Source organism: Myotis nattereri, assembly GCF_964212035.1.
Source record: "Myotis nattereri genome assembly, chromosome: 3".
NCBI classification, from domain to species: Eukaryota; Metazoa; Chordata; class Mammalia; order Chiroptera; family Vespertilionidae; genus Myotis; species Myotis nattereri.
In genome coordinates this window covers 9,520,130-9,539,449 of record NC_138077.1, presented here as the reverse complement: position 1 = coordinate 9,539,449, position 19,320 = coordinate 9,520,130, and the positions used below count along the sequence as shown (strand labels likewise).

Sequence of the window (19,320 nt, the reverse complement as noted above, 5' to 3'; positions counted from 1 at the left end):
ATTCCAAAGGTTAGGGCGTTTCTTATCTCCATTCCAGGGAGTAAAGATTATGTAGCTTAAGCATGATTGTTTGTAGTTAAAGTGATTAATTACCGGCCTGGCACTTAGTTAAGGGGTTTTATTCCCTCCCTAACTTCAGGGGAAAATCCCTACCTGGGGAAACAACCTTTCTCAGAGAGGTGACCTTGGTTAAAACACATAGTGCCAAGAAGGTGAGCAAACATATTAAGAACAGTATGCCATATATGTCAGGTCCCTTGAAACAGCAAGGATGGACCAGCTCCCGGCACCACAGCAGTAGCGCCACTCAGCCAGAATCCAGGCTCATGGCTGGCGAGTGCAGCGCAGTGGCAGGAGCCTTTCCCGCCTCTATGGAAGCACTAAGGAGCAGTGAGCCGAGCGGCAAGGAGCAGTGATCAGGTGGACAGTAAGGAGCAAAGGGTCCTGGACTGCAAGAGGGATGTCCAATTGCTGGCTTAGGCCTGCTCCCCTAAGCCAGCAGTGGGACATCTTATGAGGGCTCCCAGAATGCCCTTCCCCCAGTGCACCAATTTTGTGCACTGGGCCTCTAGGCCTATCTAATAATAGACAAACGTAGTAATTGACCGTACCTTCGCTACGCCTTCCATTGGCTAATCAGTGTAATATGCAAATTAACTGCCAACAAATATGGCGGCTAATTTGCATATACAGGCTGGGAGCGAAGACTGAAGACACTGTAGAAGGAAGCCAAGCAACAGAGCCAAGGTAGCAGAGATGGGCGGGGTAGGATCAGCAGAGAAGGGTGGGGTAGGAGCTGTGGAGATGGGAGTGAAGCCCTATTCTTGTAGGAATCCTCCTGCAATGGACCTCTAGTGGACTTATAAGACAAAGACTATATATAATCTATATTAAATATGTTCAAAGGACTAAAGGAAACCATGTCAAAAGGATTAAAGGAAAATATGACTTTTATTTCTCACCAAATAGAGACTATTCATAGAGATAGAAATTATAAAAAGAACCCAAATAAAAATCCTGGAGCTAAAAAGTTCAGTAACTGAAATGACAGATCCATTAAGGGAATTAAAAAGCATATTTGAGCAGACAAGAAAGAATTCGTGAACTTGAAGATAGGTCAACTGAAATTTTCCAGTCTAAGGAACAGAAATTAAAAAGTAGGAAGAAAAATGAACAGAGCATCAGTTGAGCCTACTCTCTCTCCCCCATCTACAAAACTCCATTATAATACTCCCCTTGAATAAAGTCTTCCTTATAAAAGAATAAAAGAACAGAGCCTCATAGACCCGTGAGACACCATCAAGCATACCATTATGCATACCATGCATAAAGAAACTCTCAGAAGAAGGAGAGAAAGGGATACAACAAATATTTGAAGAGATAAAAATTATAAAAGAAAAAGACTATCAAGATTTCTACATCCAGCAAAATTATCCTTCAAGAGCAAAGGAGAGGAGGAAAAAGCAAAGGAGAAATTAAGACATTTTCAGATAACAAAAACTGACAGACTATGTTACAAGAAAACTTGCCCCACAGGAAATACTAAAATGATGCCTATAGGCTAAAATGAAAGAATGATAGCTAGTACCTCGAATCCAGGTGAATAAATACAGCACCAGTAAAGGTAAGTATAGAAGTAATTAGAAAGATAATATAAGTGTAATGTTTGTTTGTAACTATTTTATCCTACCTAAAATAAGATAACTGCAAGAGATAATATTTATAAATCTGAGTTGATGTGCACAGAACATATAAAGATGTGCTTTGTAAGACAATAAGAGCACAAGGGACAGGGAGAAAATCAAGATGTACAGAAGCAAAGTTTTTATATATTATTGAAATTAAATTGGTAGGAATCCAAACTAAATTGTTATAAGTTGTTAATAGTAAGAAGCCCCATGCAAACCTGAGAAAATAAGAAAAAAATAATAAAATAAATGACTAGGGAATTTAAAATGCACACTAGAAACTATTTAACACAAAATAAGGCAGTAATGAAGAATAGAAAAAATTTTTTTAAAATTGACAAAGAAACCAAATAGCAAAATGGCAGGAATAAATCCCACCTTATTAGAATTGCAGTAAATGTAAATGGATTAAGCATCCCAATTTAAAGGCAGATATTGTGTTAGATTTTTTTAAAAACATGATCCAATTATATGCAATATGCAAGAGACACTTTTAAATTCAAAGACATAGATAGACTGAAAGTGAAAGGATGAAAAAATATATACCATGTAAAGAGTAATCAAAAGAGAGCTCTACTGGCTATACTAGTACATAGATCGGACAAAATGGCCTTAAAAACAAAATTTTTTATTAAAGACAATATGTAACAATTATATACATATGTATCTAACAGCTGGACCCCAAAATGCATGAAACAAAAAATTAACAAAAATGAAGGGGGAATTAGACAAATTAAACAATAACAGCTGGAGATTTCAATATACAATTTTCTGTACAGGATTAAATAACACGACAAAAGATTGCAAAGAAAATAGAAGACTTTAACAACCTTATAAAACAATTTATAAAATAGAAAATGCATTATTTTAAATCACACATAGAACATTCTCCAGGAGAGACTGACTGTAAAGCCAGAAGAACAAGTCTCAAAATTTAAAAGAACTGAAATCATACAAGGTATGTTCTATGACAGCAAGGGTTAGAAACTGAAGACAATACAGAAACATAAGAAATTCACAAGTTTGTGAAAATCAAACAATTCTAAACAGCCAAGAAATCACAAGGAAAATTAGGAAATACTTTTAGACAACTGAAAATGAAAACATAACATACCAAAACTTATGAGAGGCAGCAAAAGCAGTAATTAGAAAAACTTATACCAGTGAACACCAGTATTAAACAGGAAGAAATATCTCAAATTAATAACCTAACCTTCCACCTTAAGAAATCAGAGAAGAGCAAACTAAACCCAAAGCAAGCAGAAGGAAGAAATAAATATTAGAGCAAAAGTAAATGAAACAGAATAGAAAACAATAGATAAAAAACAATGAAACCAAAAGATGGTTCTTGTAACAAATCTTTATTAGATTGAACAAGAAAAAGAGAGAGGAGACTTAAATTAAATTACTAAAATCAGAAATAAAACTACCACCCTTACAAAAATAAAAAGGATTATAAATAAATACTATGAACAATTGTTTGCCAAAAAATTAGATAACTAGGTGAAAAGGATTAATTCCTAGGAAAATACTAACTCAAAATTTAGCCAACAAGAAGTAAAAATATTGCATATACCTAAAATAAACAAAGATATTGTGTTAATAAGTGAAAATCTTCCCACAAGAAAAAGTCCAAGACTAGATGGCTTCACTAGTGAATTTTACCAAACATTTAAAGAATTAACACCATCCTTCACAGACTCTACCAAAAAATTGAAAAGAAAAAAAAAGTATACTTCCCTATTCATTCTAAGGCCAGTATTATCCTGATATCAAAACCAGACAAAGATATCACACACAAAAAAAACTATAGACCAATTAATATGTCTTAAGCATACAGATGTAAAAATCCTCAACAAAACACTAACAAACTGAATCCAACAATATATAAAAAGGATTATCCAACATGACCATCTGGGATTTATTCAAGAAATGCAAGGTTAGTTCAACATACAAAAACCAGTCAAAGTAATGCAGGACATCCTATATAATAAAGAGCTAATATGCTAATTAGACTGGTCCTTCTGGAACGACCTTCTGGAATGATCAGTGGGTGGGGGGTGGGGCCGCGGGGCCATGAGGCAGACCCCTTTGCACGAATTTTGTGCATAGGGACTCTAGTTAATAAAATAAAAGATAAAACCATATTGCCATCTCAATAGACGCAGAAAAAGATTCTGACCACAAAAAGACCCTTTAATAAGAGAAAAACGCTCAATAAAAAAAATTGAAGGGAACTTCCTGAACCTAACAAAAACCCATAGCTAACAACATACTTAATGATGAAAGACTGAAAACTTATCCATCTAAGATCAGGAACAAGACAAGGATGTCCACCCTTGCCAGACAATTGAACATTATACTAGAGGTCATGAGAATAGCAATTACACAAGAAACAGAAATAACAGCCCTGGCTGGGTGTCTCAGTTGATTGAAGCATTGTCCTGTACACCAAAGGGTTGTGGATTGATTCCCAGTCAGAGCACATACCTAGGTTGTGGGTTCGATCCCTGGTTGGGGCCACGCAGGGGGTAGCCAATCGATGGTTCTCTCACATTGATGCTTCTCTCTCTCTCTCTCTCTCTCTCTCTCTCTCTCTCTCTCTCTCTCTCTCTTTCTCCCCCCCCCTCCTTCCCTCCCCCTTCCTCTCTCTAAAAAATCAATGAGAAACATCCTCAGGTGAGCATTTAAAAAGGCGGGTGGGGGGGATAGAAATAACAGGTATCCACATTAAAAAGGAAGAAGTATAATTACCAATATATGCAGATGACATAATCTTATACAGTTCATAGAAAATTCTCAGGAACAGCTAATGAATCCCATGCTCATGGATTTGAAGACTTAATACTGTTAAAATGCAATACTCCCAAATTGGTCTACACATTCAGTGCAATCCCTATAAAAAATCCCTTACATAAATTGGCAAAGCTAATCCTAAAAATCATATGAAAATTCATGTAACCAGGAACAGCCAAAACAACCTTAAATAAAAACAAAATTAGAGGACTCAGGCTTCCCAATTTTAAAACTTAACACAAAGCTCCATTAATCAAGACTGCATGGTTCTGTCATAAAGACAGATATAGAGATCAACAGAATAAAGTTGAGAGTCCAGAAATAATCCCATATTTATGGTCAACTGATTTTCAGCACAGGTGCTAAGACCGTTCAATGAACAAATGGCCTTTTCAACAAAAGTGCTAAGACAACTGGATAGCCACATGAATAATAAAGTAAAACTCCTCCTTTACACCATATATAAAAATTAACTCACCCTAGCCGGTTTAACTTGGTGGATAGAGCATCGGCCCTCGCACTGAAGGGTCCCTGGTTCAATTCTGGTCAAGGGCACGTACCTCGGTTGCAAGGCTCGATCCCCAGCCCTAGTGCGGGAGGCAACCACTTGATGTATCTCTCTGACATCATTGTTTCTCTCTCTTTGTCTCTTCCCCTCCCTTCTACTCTCTCTAAAAACCAATAGGAAAATATCCTCAGGTAAGTATTAACCAAAAAAATTTTTAACTCAATGTATCAAATAACTAAATGTAAGAGCTAAAACTATAAAACCCTTAAAATAAAACACAGTTTTATTTTATGTGAATCTTTGTGACCTAAAATTAGGCCAGTGATGGCGAACCTTTTGAGCTCAGCGTGTCAGCATTTTGAAAAACCCTAACTTAACTCTGGTGCTGTGTCACATCTAGAAATTTTTTGATATCTGAAACCATAGTAAAACAAAGACTTATATTTTTGATATTTATTTTATATATTTAAATGCCATTTAACAAAGAAAAATCAACCAAAAAAATGAGTTCACGTGTCACCTCTGACACGCATGTCATAGGTTCACCATCACTAGATTAGGCAATGTTATCTTAAATGTGACACCTAAGCATAACAACAAAAGAACAAATAAATAAACTGGAATCATCAAGATTAAAACCTTTGTGCTTCATAAGACACTATCAAGAAAGTGGAAAGACAACTCACAGTTGGAGAGAAAATATTTGCAAATAATAGCAAATTATCAAGGGATTAGTAAAAAATATTAAGAATTCTTACAAATCAACAATAAAAAGACAAACAATGCACAATTTAAAAATGGCCAAATGATCTAAATAGGTACTTCTCCAAAGTAATATACAAATGGCCAATAAACACACAAAAATGTGCTCAAGGGCATCAGTCATTACGGAAATGCTAATCAATACCAAAATGAGATACTCCTTCACACCCATAACATGCCTAGAGTTAAAAAAAAAAAAAAAATGCCAACTGAAGATGTAAAGAAATTGGAACCCTCATATATTGCTGGTGGGAATGTGAAATGGTGCAACCTCTGTGGTCAACATTTTGCCAGTTATTCAAAAGGTTAAGCATAGAATTACTATATGGCCCAGCAATTCCATTCTTAAGTACATGCCCAAAGAACTGAAAACACATAAGCTTAAAAAAACTTGTACATGACTTTTCATGGCACTTTATTCATAACTAGAGGCCTGGTGCATGAAATTCATGTGTTTGGGGGGGTGGGGGGAGGGAGGTCCCTCATACCGGCCTGCGCCCTCTCGCAGTCTGGGACTCCTCAGGGAATGTCTGACTGGTGGCTTGTGGCTGGATGGCTTTCTGCTGCTGCATAGCCTGCTGCTTGAGCTTCAGCAGCTACTGTACATGCATGAGCTGGGCCACCATGGTCTGTTCTGTGAACACCATCGGGTAGGTGAGTGAAGCATGGAGGGAGGTTCACCCTGAGTTCCCTGTGCTTCCCTGAGTCACCGAGTTGTTCAGATTGACTGCCTTCTACAGAGAACGGCACCAGGATTGGGCCTAAGTGGGCAATTGCACATTCCCTGAGGATGTAGCAGTGCGCGAAGTGGCAGGTGGCCAGGGAGGAGCCTGAATTGGGGCCTGGTGCCACGCTGCTTGCGCTCATCCTGGCTTGCTGAGCCTGCTGCTGCCACTCAGTAGTGCTGATGCGGAGTCGGGAGAGGCTTTCGCTGTGGCAGCTGCGCTCACCAGCCATGAGCCTGGCTTCTGGCTGAGCGGCTCTCCCCCTGTGGGAGCGCACTGACCACCAGGGGGAAGCTCCTGCATTGAGTGTCTGCCCCCTGGTGGTCAGTGCACATCATAGCGACTGGTCGTTCTGGTTGTTCTGCCATAATGGTCACTTAGGCTTTTATTATATAGATAGCCAAAAACAAGTGGAAACAGCCCAAATATCTTCCTACTGATAAATGGATAAAGAAAATGTGATGTACCCATACACTGGAATATCATTCAGCTATAAAAAGGAATGAAGTGCTGACACATGCTACAACATCAATGAATCTTGAAAATATTATACTACTAAGGAAAGAAGCCGGACACAAAAGGCCACATATTTATGATTCCATTCATACGAAATGTCCATTTTAGGCAGATTCCTAGAGATACAAAGATTAATGCTTGCCAGGCACTGGAGAAAGGAAAGAATAGGGAGTTACTGTTCACAGATATGAGGTTATTTTTAAGGTGATGAAAATATTCTAGACTTAGGTAGTGATGGTTTCAAAACCTTGTAAATATACCAAAAAACACTGAAACATAAACTTTAAAGGGTGAATATATGGCATGTAAATTAAGTGAACTAAAAGAAATTTTAAAAGAATGAAAATAAAATCAAAATATTTTTAGAAAAGAAAATAGGAAATGTCTATCAGCAGCTGACTTGCAATAAAGGAATGCCTAAAGAAAGTTATTCAGGCAGAAGGGAAAGGACCCCAGAATGAAGGTCAGAAATGTCAGAGAGAACAATGAAAATAAAAAAAAACAAATAAAAATATGAATAAATCTAAATGACCACTGACAGCATCTTATCAAATAAAGAGGGAATATGCAAATTGACCATCACATCATCACAAAGATGGCGACATCCACAGCGGAGGCAGGGTTTCCATAACACAAGATGGCTGCACCCACAGCAGAGGCTGAGTTCCCGTAATGAGCCTTAACGAGCAAACAGCAGGGACCTGAGGCTGTGCCCCCTACCCAGTGGGGCTTGACAGGGGACCTCAGGCCGCGCCCCCCCACCCGGCGGGGCTTGACGGGGGACCTAAGGCTGCGCCCCCCCTCCTGGTGCTGGGCCGGGGGAGCTGAGGCTGCACCCCCCCGCCCAGTGGGGCTTGACGGGGGAACCTCAGGCTGCGCCCCCCCACCCAGCAGGGCTTGACAGAGGACCTCAGGCCACGCCACCCACCCTGGCGCCAGGCCGAGGGACCTGAGGGTGTGCTGGGGGACCTAAGGCTGCACCTCCTCGCCCAGTGGGGCTTGGCGGGGGCCCTGAGGCTGCGTCCCCCACCTGGCAGGGCTTGATGGGGAACCTGAGACTGTGCCCCCAACCTGGCGCTGGACCAGGGGACCTGAGGCTACACCCCCACCCAGCGGGGCTTGACGGAGGATCTCAGACCGTGCCCCTCACCCAGCGGGTCTTGACAGGGGACCTCAGGCCACTCCGCCCACCCTGGCGCTGGGCCGAGGGACCTGAGGGTGTGCTGGGGGACCTGAGGCTGCACGCCCTCCCCCACCCCTGGCAGGGCTTGACGGGAGACCTGAGGCTGCAACCCCTGCCTAGAGCCAGGCCAGGGGACCTGAGGCTGTGCCCCCCCGCCCAGCGGGGCTTGACAAGGGTGAAGCCGGTCGGGTCTGGATCTCGCCCAGTGGAGGTGAGGCCAGCTGGGTCTGGGTCTCGCACAATTTTGAGGCACCACGGGTGGGCAGGGACTTGACTCTGGGTCCTGTGGTGCACCCCAGACTCTGACAGGAGGAATATTTTCATATACATTTTACTTATTTTCTTTCATCTCTGACACTTCTATTATAGAGAAAGGGAAAACAGCAATATTAAAATATTTCCTCTAATTAATCCCCTTTTAATGTGCATTAATTTCGTGCACTGGGCCACCAGTGTGAAATAATAACACTGTTAATATTAATATCAGCTACTTGAGTTTAAAAAGGGTACAGCAGAGAGTGAGCCCAGGAACCAGGCCAGGCCCCAGTCTAGGCTGCAAGGATCTGTTCTGTTTTTGCTTGGGTATCCTAGTAACCCAGCCTGCATCGATTACTGGACCTTTTACCCCAGAAGTAGGAGGGAGCTGAGGACTGACTTTCCTCAAGAGGAACTTTCCAAGCCACATTTGGAGAATCTTCCCAAATGTATACCCCATTGAGCCTTCATCTGATGTTTTAAACTAAAAAACAAAAAGGGTACACAGAATTAAAGTACACAACAACAAGCATATATAAATCTGAAGAGGGTGAATGGAGTTCAAGTATTTTAAGAAACTATGATTTCTGCATAGCTCAGAGGAAGGTATAACTGCGTTACCTAGAGAAGTTAATAACACATTCTCTAATTTACATGGTAACCATATACACACACAAAAGAAAAATAGGATATAATCTCCAATTTACTGGAGAGAGTGGAAAAGCAGAATTATTTTTAAAAATCATACTAGTTTAAAATAATACAAGGAAAAAAACATACAAGATATAAGACAAGAGAAATACAGGGGTGGGCAAAAATATATTTGCAGTTGTAATACAAGAATAAACTTCCATGTACTCACAACTGTAAACCTACTTTTGCCCACTCCTGTATCTAATAAGATTGTGGATTTAAACTCAAATAGATGAGTATTTACATTCAATGTAAATGAGTTGAATGTTCCAATTAGAAGACAAAAGGTATCAGACTAGACGAAAAAAATAAAATTGCATAATCTTTGCAAGAGACATATCTAAAGTATAAGAATATAATAAGGTTAAAAGTAAAATGATAAAAAAATAACAAAGATATCATGCAAATATGAGCCTAAAGGACTCTGGAATGGCTATATTAGCATCAGACATATTATACCACAAAGGCAAAGATTTATTACTAGAAATAAAGAAAACCACTAATAATAATTAAAGTCTCAATTCATTAAGAAGATAAAACAATTTTAAATTTGCATGCCCCTAAAAACATGGTCTCAAATTATATAAATAAAAATTGACAAAACTACAGAGAGTAATAAAACAAATCCATAATCATAATGAAACTGTGTAATTATCTTAGTAATATATAATAACCAGACAAAAATATAGAAGTAAGAAGATGTGAGTAATATGCTTATCAAGTTAGCTGATGATATAGAACATTGAACCTAATTCTTTTCAAGTACACAGGAACATTTGAGAAAACTTACAATCCATATTCTGGGCATATGGCACATCAGCAAGTTTCAAAGGATTAAAATCATAAAGAGCAAGAAATCTGGGCAATGCAATCATGCTGAAGAATAAAATAAGAAAATACACGTTTAGAAATTTAAAAATATTCTTCTAAATGACCTACAAATCAAAGAAAAAATCATAATGGAAATTAAAAATTACATTGTCGCAGTCTACATGGGCTATTGTAACAACCACAGCACTGGCGCTTAAACAACAGACATTTATTTCTTGCTGTTTCGGAGGCTAGGCAGTGCAAGATCAGGGTGCCAGCATGGTCAAACTCTGGTAAGGGGCCTCCTCCTGGCTGCCTTCTTGCTGTATCCTCACATAGGAGGAAGGGAGGGAGGGAAGGAGAGAGAGAGGGAGCAAGGGGGCGAGGGAGAGGGAAAGGGAAAGAGAAAGAGAAAGAGAGAGAGAGAGAGAGAGAGAGAGAGAGAGAGAGAGAGAGAGAGAGAGAAATATCCAGGCTCTTCTTACAAGGCACTAACCCAGCAGCCGTGGGCAAACTATGGCTCACGGGCCGGATCCGGCCTGTTTGAAATGAATAAAACTAAAAAAAAAAAAAAAAAGATCGTACCCTTTTATGTAATGATGTTTACTTTGAATTTATATTAGTTCAAACAAACACTCCATCCATGCTTTTGTTGCAGCCCTCTGGTCCAGTTTAAGAACCCATTGTGGCCCTCAAGTCAAAAAGTTTGCCCACCCCTGCACTAACCCCATCATAAGGACCTCACACTCATGATCTCATCTGAACCTAATTACCTCTTAATGGCCCCATCTCCAAGGACAATCACATTGGGGGTTGGGACTTCAACATAAGACTTTGAGGGGGACACAATTCAGTGTACTGTATAGTATCTGGTAAACTAATGAAACAACCTCAATCAAACTCTGTATAATGCACTTAAAGCATTATTTATAAGGAAATGTATCACCTTAAATGCAGATACGTATTAGTCAAAGAGAAAAACTGCAAATTAACAAATTAAGTATTCATCTCCAATTAGAGAGAGAACAGCTACAGGAAAAGAATATTATGGGCCAATTTCACTCACAGTCTGGATGCAAAAATCCCAAACAAAATATTAGTCATTGGAACCTAATCAATATATTACAGGAATAAGCTAATGAACAAGTTATGTTATACAGTAATCATCTAGGGGTGGTAGAATTAAAGATTTTTATTCTGTTTTTTTATAATACTCTTTAGAAATTTTCTAAATGAGCACTCATTTTATGAATCAAAAAAATATTTTTGAATTAATAATATTCTGTTGATCTCTAATATTTACTAAGTCAACTACTTAATGAATGGCAAGAAGAAAAGAACAAGGGCTAGCCACTAAATATCCATTTCATCTGAGTAATCATAGGCTACAGGACTTTATGTGTCTCAGTGTGTCTATCTGGTTGAGAACAAAGAAAGGGTGAGTAGGAGTAGAAAAGGATTTACAAAGATAGGGATGTGATAATAGCAATTCATAGGCTTTTTGCCCAGACATTAAGGGAGCAATCTCATACACAAACATGTCTATAAATAGAATCCATACTGCACTTTAATGAATAATTTAAAAGCACTTTGCAAACAGGGTTAAGAAAACAGAAACCTAAATGCTCAAAAATCAATAGTCTGTCCTATCCCAACCTGGTGAGTTACAGAAACAGACATTTGAGTTTTATATTATTTTTTTTAGAAACAATGGAAGATGGATGGTTAAGTATCAAAAGGTTTAAAACCATTTACAAGCTCTGACCTAATAATTCTATCTTTAAAATTTTATCCTTCATAAATAATTGGTGATACACACAATGATTTTTGTATAGAATATTTATCAAAGCATTATTTATGATGGTAAATATTTTAAAGCATCATGAATGTCCAGCTATAGGAAAGTGGTTCAATAAATTGGGACACCCATTGAAATAGTATGCATTCATTCAAAAACATACTTTAAAAGAATATGACACAGGAAATGTGACTAATAATACAAAGTAAAAAAGTTGTTCATAAAACACATTATGGAATTACTTTTCACTTTTAGAGAAATGCATACCATATATACATAAAAGTCGAAAAAAATATTGGCTATCTTTGTGGAGATTATGGACAATGTCCATTTTGTCCTTTATACTTTCTACTTGCTCCAATTTTTCTACAAAAACATTTGTATTAATTTTATAAATATAAAAAGTATTTTTAAAAATAATAAAAAACAGACTCCCTCAAATACAGTCAAACACCCTTTATTAACCCAAACCCACTTCTACTGAGGATAACTGAGAGGTCAGTATAGATCTGACACATTGGTTTTCTATAGCTGCATAACAAACTATCACAAACTTAGTAACTTAAGACAATACACATTTATTATCCCAGTTTCTGTGGGTCAGGAGCCTGAGCAGGCTTAACCTATTCATTTGTTTAGGGTTTCACAAGATTGAATCAAGCTGTTGGCCGGGCCATGTTCTCATCTGAAGGCTCAACTGCAGGAGAATCCACTTCTAAGCTCACTCAATCCACTGGTAGATGTTTCCTTGCTGTAGGACTGAGGACCCCTGCTTCCTACTGGCTGTCCCTGCAGGCTGCCCTCCGCTCCTGGAGGCTACCTGCGTTTCTTGCCATTTGGGCTTCCCCAACATGGCCACTTACTCAAGCCAGCAAAGAGAGTCTCTAAATAAGTTTCTAGCAAGAAAGAATTGTGCTGAAACCGGTTTGGCTCAGTGGATAGAGCGTCGGCCTGTGGACTGAGGGGTCCCAGGTTCGATTCCGGTCAAGGGCATGTACCTGGGTTGCGGGCACATCCCCAGTGGGAGATGTGCAGGAGGCGGCTGATCGATGTTTCTCTCCCATCGATGTTTCTAACTCTCTAGCTCTCTCCCTTCCTTTCCTCTCTGTAAAAAATCAATAAAACATATTTAAAAAAAAAAAAGAAAGAATTGTATATAATCCTATATAATAAAAGGCTAACATGCAAATAGACCGAAGGGCGGAACAACCAGAACAACTGAACAACCGGTCACTATGACATACACTGACCACCAGGAGGTGTGTGTAGAACATGGCGTGCATTGGCCGTGGCAGGATGGTGGAGCAGGTGAGCAAGGGCACAAGACCAACGCAGGGCGCCAGTTGCTGTCATTGGGGCCAGCCTCTGGTGGTTACTGAAAATTCTTTGCTCCTGCGTGCCATGGTCCTGCCTGGCACTCACACTCACACACCTGCTGCCAGTGCCAGCCCCACTCACACCCGCTGCCAGAGTCACCACTTGCACCCACTGCCAGCGCTGGCCCCGCTCGCACCTGCAGCTGGTGTCAGAGCCGCTGCTCACACCTGCTGCCAGTGCCCAGAGCTGGTCCTGATTACTCAGCACCATCAGTGGGTGCAAATGGCAGCTGCCAGCCCTGATCACCCCTGAGGGCTTCTCCACCTCCCCCTGCTCCAGAGGGGCGATTGGGGCAGCATCTGCCACTCTCACCTGCTGCTTGGGCCAGCCCTAATAGCTCTGTGCCGTCAGCAGGTGCAAGCAGGGTCAGCTCCCTCAGTGCGTGGGAGCGGCAGTGGTGGGGAGCAGGGCTGCTGGTAGACAGGGGACCGGGGGCCACAGCGGGAGGGGCTGGGGGGGAGGCATGGAGGATGGGCCAAGACCCGCCCCTGTACCTACAGCAGCCTCACAGCCCACAGTTCAAGGTGCACAAATTCGTGCACTGGGCCCCTACTGTAACATAATCATGAAAGTGACATGTCATCACTCTTGCTATATCCTGTTGGAAGCAAGTCACAAGTGCCACTTCAATGGGAGCTGATTACACAAGGGCATGAAAACTAAGAGGTGAGGATCATGGTGGGGCCATCTTCATAGAGCCTCTCCACCATATGTAACCTCCCACTACAGAGCCCAAGCAAAGGGAGGAAGCTTGCACTTGAATGTGAAGACTCTTCTGATCAACCAACCACCCCTAAACACACTGAACCCTGCGCTCTACATTGCTGAGGCAGTAGAGTACTTTAAGAATTGAAGGGAGAATTCACTATGGGTCACAGTTAACAGAGAATTTCAGCAGGTCTGTGCTAGTCTTGAAGGATGGTTAAGATTTAGATAAGTGGGAAGGAATGAGAAAGGGAAATTTTTCCTCCTCTGTGAGGAGAGGAAGAAAGGCAGGAATTCCCAAGATGGGTTCTGAAGAGAATAAGTAGGAACACAAACCAATGCACTATCTAACTTCACATTCTAATTGGTCCCTGGATGACCAACACACTTGCAATACCTACAAACAAGACCTAGTGAGGAACACTGTGTGAGTTTTGGCTAACTTTACAACACTGACATTAGTTAGCCTCCACAGTGTGGTAAATATTACTAATATTTACCAGTATCCAGTTGCACTAAACTTCCAGGATATGGAAGACTCCAAGTCCCTGCCCCATTTGAAACTAGGTGTGGCCAGAATGACTCCTTCTGGCCAATAAAATGTGAGCAGAATGAACCAGCAGCCTTTATAAAGTGATTAATTGCTGGTACAAGAACCTCCATGTTCTAAAGGGGCCCAGATCTAGGACATTTAAGAAGCAATTTGCCAAACTTCTAGGGAACAAAAATCCCTCCTTCTCAGAAGCAATTACAGAGATAATGAAGTATCTCCTTGATACCAAACTAAAAAAGAGCAATGCAATAAACAATTATTATTGGTTAATGCTTCTAATGAATATATATACCAAAATCCTATATGAAATATTACCATATTGGATCGCATAATAATTATTAATTGCAGTACATCATGATAATATACATCCCAAGAAATCAATGATGGTTTGAAATTAAAAGATTAAAAGATTTCATCTCAGTCACAGTTTAAAGAAGAAAAGTATAACATAAAATCATCTAAATAGGTACAGAAAACTATTTGATAAAATTCAAAATCTAGTAATGATTTTTAAAAAACATTAAATCAAATTGTTAGTAGATGAGACCATTCTTAACCTAATATAAGGAATCTATAAAAATTTTAAAAAGCAAACCACATTTAAAGCTTTAAAAGCACTCCCTTTAAAGTTGAAAACAACATTAGGATAGCCTTATCACAACTTTTGTCTAGTGGTCCAAACAAAGGGAATAAGATTAAAAAAATAAAAAATAATATTTAAAGACTAGGAAGGAAGAAATGAAATTATCATTATTTACATGGAGAAATTAGAAACAGATACACACATTTATGAAAGCTGGTATTTTTCAAAGATAGCATTGCAGGTCACTGGGGAAAGGATGGTACTCAATAAATAATACTGTGGGGTGGTGAAGACCTGGAGGGAGGGATAGAGGCTGGGAGCAGTGGAGTAAAGGAGGGGGGGTAAATGAGAGGCATCTGTAATATTATCAACAATAAAAAATATATACAAAAATAAATAAATAAAAAGTACTGGAAAATTCTAAAATTATGCCTCTATGTCACACCTCACACAAAAAAATAAGTTCAGAGTAGAATATTAAAAGCAAATATTCAAAAAAGATTTTAAAAGAACAGGACATCTTATGACCTTGTGGTAACAAATAATTTTTAAATAAGACTTAATAACCACAAACCATAAGGAAAAATTGATAAATTTGACATTAAAATTAAGCACCTGTTCATCAAAGCAGCATTTTAAAAGGATAAAAATAAAAATAGGACACAAATAGAATCCAGAAGATATAAAGAAATTCTAAAAAGCTATAAAAAAAAAAAAAACCCAGGCAACAAATGGACAAATAGTATATAATACAATATATAGAAGAGGAAACCCAAATGGATAAGAAGTTCTCAGATGCACTAATAATCAAGGAAATGTACATTAAAACAGTGAGATATTTAATTACTATTGTGTAGAAGAATCTCTGTACCACAAATAACATCCATTATTTTCTATTGCTAACCCGTGGAGCAATTTCAAGAGAAACAAAGGATTTATCTAAATAATTTACAAAGATTTCTCAAAATTATAGAAGAGAGTGTAGATGTTGCTCCAACACAGCAGAGATGCCTGGCCCCACCACATACTCAGAAGGCTCTTTCGCTCTCAAGGAAGGGTGAGAAGCACCATGTCAGTGAGTGTGAGGTATGCAATAATCAATCCAGTTTAGGTAAGAACAAATTTCCTCTATGTACAAATATCTGTATATATTATAATAAAGGTACATTTTAAGGAGGGTGGTTGTTAATCAAACAGGGTCTCATTTAATTTCAATGATTTGCTACTTGATGTCCATAGTAAACAAGAAAATTTCCACCTGGGGAGGAGATTAAGCAAGGGAATGTAACTGTTGAGTTGGCGAAATTATCCACTTAAAAAAGAGACAATAACATGGCTTGAGTTTTTAAAATGCATGCTTCCTTTCAGGTTCAATAAAACTCCCCTGTTCTACTTTTCTTTAATAGTGTGAATTCTGAAATTCATTTTAAAACATACTCCAAAAACCACTCTCACACTGGAAACGTTGAAGATGAAAAAAACAGATGGCACATATTCAGCACCATGGACAGTGACATCCGACTATGCCTGTAAGAGTCCTTGTCACCAGGGCTAAGAGATATCAAATCCCCGCCCCCCATCCTCCCCCTTACCCCAAATACACAGTATTAATTCTAATGTTTAAGTTTGGGGGTGATTCTAACACATGAGCAGGTATTAGTCTTTGTTATGTCCCAAAGGACCAACCTTCTTCATCAAAGGGAACAACTTCTATCTACCAAAATCTGATTCAGTAATCATTTTTACAGTTGAGCCCTGAGATTTTTGTGACACATGGCTATGAGTCCAGAAATTGGCTACAGGTCAAGGAACTGAAATTACTGAAACTGATACACTGCATCCAGTCTTGAATGGCTAGATTGTTACAAGGACCTCATGGGACTTTTGCAAATATAAATGCAGCATGCTCAGAGCTTCCTCCCTCTAACAGCAGAGAAAGAGATAGCTTCTTTTTAAACATTTAAGAAAATGAACAGGTGTTGAAACTTTCTCATAAGTACTTAAAAACAGTAACAATAAAGCTGTATATTTTCTCTAAACCTGAGTATTAATGACATCTGAAAAAGTGACATTCTGAGGTCCAATATCACCAGTAATCGCACCACCTGTGGCAACACTAGTCACAAAGCCCTGAATTCTAAACAGGATACCCAATCTTTTTAGTTATAAAGACTCCTTTTACTATCAAACCTTTTCCACAACTTTGTAATATTGAGTATTAACTAAGAAAATACATGAAGTTATACAAATTTTAAAATACGAGTAACGAACTTGCATGTGTATAAACAGCAGCATCTACATACAAAGAGGAAACAATAGTAACCCAACACCAGTTGGTCAGTGACTGTATTTATATTTGAAGACCCCTTGGTTTCCCGGATGTCCACGTCTGAAAACACCATCCAAAACTTCTCCAGCTCCTCTAATGTGAGGATCAATGTGGTCTGCAGGGATTTTGCCAACAATCCCTGCAGAGTGCCACTGTTCTTCCGTCTCTTTGGACCGAAATGGGCCTCTCTGAAACATTTTAAAGATGAGTTGTTCCTGTGCATGAGACTGGCCATCAGCTATCTTCAATAGGAAAGCTGCCTTGCACACTCCTTTTGTTCCCACATCTAAGCCAAGTTCAAAGAACAGCAAAGGGGCAAAGCTCACCCCTAAAAACAAATTAAATTTCAGAAGGATGTGTGAGGGCCTGTGCCAGAAAGAATGGCTCGAGCTAGAGACCTGGTCAAGGCCTACTTGCCCTGGTATTCCTCTTGGTGAATCGCACACCATAAATCCTCATCAACCCGGAGAGTCCTGTCCGCTGACATGCAGGGCGAACAGGCCCTGGAGCCCGTGCTGCCTGGAAGGGGAGACGGGAGGAAGAGAACCAAACCCTACACACAAGATTTAAGATCGGACTTTCTGTTAACTTTCAAACGTGTTTTGTGAGGAATATACTTCAGAGTCAGGAGAGAGCATTGAGAAAAGCCACCAGGCAAAAAGAAAAAAAAAAAAATGAACTTTCACTGAACAATACTTCCAGGGAAAAAACACTTGTGGGAACAATAAGAAACACGTTTTGACGTACCCGCAAATAAGAGAAGACAATACAGTGACCGAAAAAAAGAGGAACGTGCACTGCCTCCGGGTAACCTGCTTGCTCCTCGCTCTGACCCGGGGTCCCCGGAGCAACGCAGACACCTCAGCTGCCGGGCGGGCGGCGGCCGGCGCCTGAGGGAGGGACGCAGAGGGCACCGCGCGGGTCCGGCTCTCCCGCGTGGCGCTCCGTCCCCGCGCGTCCGCGGCAGCTCCCTCGTCCCGCCCCCCAGGGCGCGGGGGATGCTGCCCCCCAATCTTTTCCAGTCACATGTGAGCAAGTTTAGGTCGTTTGAAACTTAAGCCTCACGAACAAAATCGTGGCAGCTGTTGACCCACAAGCGAGCCCATCCGGCCGTTACTGAGGGCGGTGTCTCGCCGACAACTTCTGGGGGCGAGGGGGCAAGGGGACCGGCGGAACCTCGTCACCCGAAGTCCCAATACCCACCGCCCGCCCGGCCCCCGGGCAGCCCCGGCCCCTCAGAGAGGTGGGCCGCGCGGCGCTAACCCCGAGGGCCGCGGGGAAGAGGGACTACTGGGGCGCGATCCACCCGCCGGCCCACCCGCCGGCGCCGCAGCTGCCGCCCAAGTTGGCCGGGCCGGGCGGGGCCTCCGCTCTCTCGGGGACTTGGTCGGCCCGAGACGTGCGCCCCCACCCAAAGTTGGCGGCCGCGGGAGGTCGCCGCCCCGGCCACGGCCTCCCAATCACCGCCTGGCCCGGACCCCGACCAGACCCCGACCCGGGTTTGACCCCTTGTCCCTGACCCCAACACCCGGCCGGGTCCCCAGCTCCACCTGTGGACCCCGCCCCCGGCCCCGCCCGCGACCACTTACTCACCAGAGGGCGTGCCCGCGGACGGGCTGGCGGGGGGCCGGGCCCGGGTCGGGGGTTGGGGACTGGGTGATCCAGGCGGTGCGGCGGAGCCTGAGGCGACCGAGTCTGAGAAGTCTGAGGAGACTGAAGAGATTGAGGCACTGAGGCGACTGAGGCGACTGAGGCGGCGGTAGCGGTTCCTCGCGCTCCAGCCGCGGTGCTGCGCGCGGCGTGGGCCCGCCCCCTCTGTGCGACTAACCAATCCCGCGCCGCGCGCCGCCGCTGGCCCCGCCCCAGCCCAAGAGCAGAGTCCCGCGAAAGCGGGCGCCGCGGGCCAATCGAACGACGGAGCATCGAGTGGGCGACCAATTGGAGCTTGTGAAGCTCCCCCGAAAGAAACCTACAGCGTCGCGGGGGCGGGGGCTGAACCGGACCAATAGCGGTGGGGGCGGTACAGAAAGTTGGGGCGG

General features: G+C 41.6%; 1 protein-coding gene across 3 annotated transcripts in view; it reads right to left on the bottom strand.

Annotated features, from left to right (window-relative positions):
- Window positions 1-19,102, bottom strand: part of PCBP3 (poly(rC) binding protein 3) — a 223,080-nt gene extending 203,978 nt beyond the window's left edge. For 2 of the 3 annotated variants that reach the window (XM_081087534.1, XM_081087535.1), the window contains exon 1: window positions 18,875-19,102. The gene's annotated coding sequence lies outside the window, so the exon portion shown is untranslated. The remainder of the gene's footprint in view (window positions 1-18,874) is intronic. The other variant, XM_081087533.1, reaches the window with a different exon arrangement.
- Window positions 19,103-19,320: the final 218 nt, after the last annotated feature.